The sequence below is a fragment of the Monodon monoceros genome, unplaced genomic scaffold (genome assembly GCF_005190385.1).
Source record: "Monodon monoceros isolate NGI ecotype Baffin Bay Population unplaced genomic scaffold, NGI_Narwhal_1 Super_Scaffold_21, whole genome shotgun sequence".
NCBI classification, from domain to species: Eukaryota; Metazoa; Chordata; class Mammalia; order Artiodactyla; family Monodontidae; genus Monodon; species Monodon monoceros.
The window spans coordinates 41,260,762-41,263,075 of record NW_021703778.1 but is presented as its reverse complement, the minus strand read 5'-3'; positions in this window follow the sequence as shown (position 1 = coordinate 41,263,075).

The window sequence follows — 2,314 nt, the reverse complement described above, 5'->3', positions numbered from 1 at the left end:
ATGTTTTCTTCTCTTGTTTTTTTCATTTGTCTCTGTCTGTTGTTTTGATTGGGTGATTTCCATTATTCTATCTTCCAGATCACTTATTCACTGTTTTGCATTTTTAGTCTGCTATTCACTGCTTCTAGATTGGTTTTTATCTCAGCAATTGTTTAATTTTGATTGGTTCCTCTTTATAGTGTCTAATTTTTGTTACAGTGATCTGCATTTCTATCAATAACCTTTCTTAATTACTTTTTTTTATTACCTCCTCTTTGAACTCTGGGTCTAGTAGACTGGTGAGGTCTGCTTCATTATTTGTTCTTTCACAGGATTTCTTTTGTTCTTTTAATTGGGATTAGTTCCTCTGCTTTTTTATTTTATGTTTGTCTCTACAAATTTAGAAGAAACAATTACCTACTGTGGTCTTGAAGTGGTGTTTTTATGTGGAGCATCCCTGTGTAGGCTGTGTGAATCCAATATTTTTGGTGCAAGGGCTGTTTTTGGAATGGATGCCAGCCTCGTCTTTCTCCAAGGTGTGTTGGCCGTTGTCCCCTTGATAGGTGGTGTGTTTGATGTGGTGTTCAGGGCCTGCAGTGGGATGTTGGGAAGGGCCTCCTCTTTAATCTGTGGCTGTCACAGCCCTGTGTCCACATTCTTGAGTTTATGGTTCATAATAGCTGTGAAAATGTGTGAAAGGAGAGCAGGTGAACATGAACATTAGCATTTGTGTCGTGATAACTGATGCTAGCCACTGGAGTATTGATGCCTGTCTTAACGCTGCTTGTGTTATTTTCACACAATTGAGTGTCAACTGGGGGTTCACAGCACACAGAAGAACACATGGAAATCAATGGAATTACATCTTCAAGTTAGAGTCCACCCACGCACGAATTTTTCAGGAAAAAAGTATGAGAATCAGTGTAAAGGCTTCTGCTGCTGAAACAATCAATTTGAGGACAGGAAGCCCTCTCCTCTGTGTGCTTGCAGGTGCTTGAGGAAGGTGAATCTCCCTCAACCCCCCAGAGGGGCAGACTGTGAGCCCTGGCTGGTGGGGTGGAAATCAGTCTGCTTGTGCCTTAATGTCCTGCAAGACTGGCCCCAGCACCCAAAGAGCTCAAGATTTTTCTTAACTCTTTTATTAAGTTAGAAACTGATAAAAGCAACACAACTTTTGGGAAAAGCACCACTGCGAGGTCCTCTGTGCTGTGAGATCTGTGCTTAACTCGGCTCAGCAATGCAACAGGCCACAGGGGCCCCTCCAGGCAGTGTGGGCTCTGGACCTGGGACTGCTGCTTCCCCACCAGCCCCAGGGCCTCCCCAAATCTCAGGCAGAGCCATCTCCTGGGACAAGCCACCTGGCTTCTAGGTGGCTGAGATGAAGCACCAAGAGCAAGAGGTTGGCCTCTCATACAGGTGGGGTCTAAAGAACCTGGAGATGTGCCTTCCGCTTTTGGCTTTTTCCCAAGTGGCAGCTGATGGCCTTGCACTGGGGCAAGCGAAGGACCAGCCCAGAAACTCTAACACTAGGAGTGAGGAGGGCCGCTGGCAGGAACCAACCTCTCCAGAACCCCAGATGCTGAGGTTGTACCTATGAGGTACCCAATGACTTGGGAGGTGGAAAAAATGAACAAATGGTTGGCAGTTTTCTTGGGACCATTGTTTTTGAGCTCAGGGGGCAAAGGGGCCAGATCCCATTACGCTGGAAGGGCAAGATGTCAGAGGACAGCGGACACTGGATGGGGGGCCGGCGTCATGGGCCTTGTCATCCTCCAAGTTGAGATGTGTCCAGCCCTGGTGGGATCTATAGTGGGCACCCTGGAGTCCCTCTGTGGTCCCCAGCTCATATCTGCTGCTGGTCTTGGAGATTAGTGCCATATTCTAGGGTGACCGTGCTCCTGTCAGGAGATGGGGTCATTGCTGCCTCTTGGGCTGGGCTCTGAGGGGAGGTGATGGGGCATCCCCTGGTCTCCACATGCATCTGCACCTAGGCACAGTATCCTGTGGCATAGCTGGCCTGACCAGGAGGTGGTGAGGTCACTGGGGGCAAGGCCTGACTCTGGGGAGCGGCCTATTAACCCTGGGGGTCTGGGTGTCATTTGCTAATGGAGACTGGTGGGCATCGCTGAAGGGTTCCCTCCCTTAACGTGCTGACTTTCTCCACAGCACATTCTGCTCTCAGCCCTGATGCACCTGTTTCCCAAAGGCCTGGGACATTATCTGTGGGGAGACATTACAACACCAATAGGGAAGCCCTGAGCCAAAGACCATGCTGTCAGTGCTGCCAACCCCACCCCTTCAGGGACACCCTCCCACCCACCCAACCCCCCCCCCC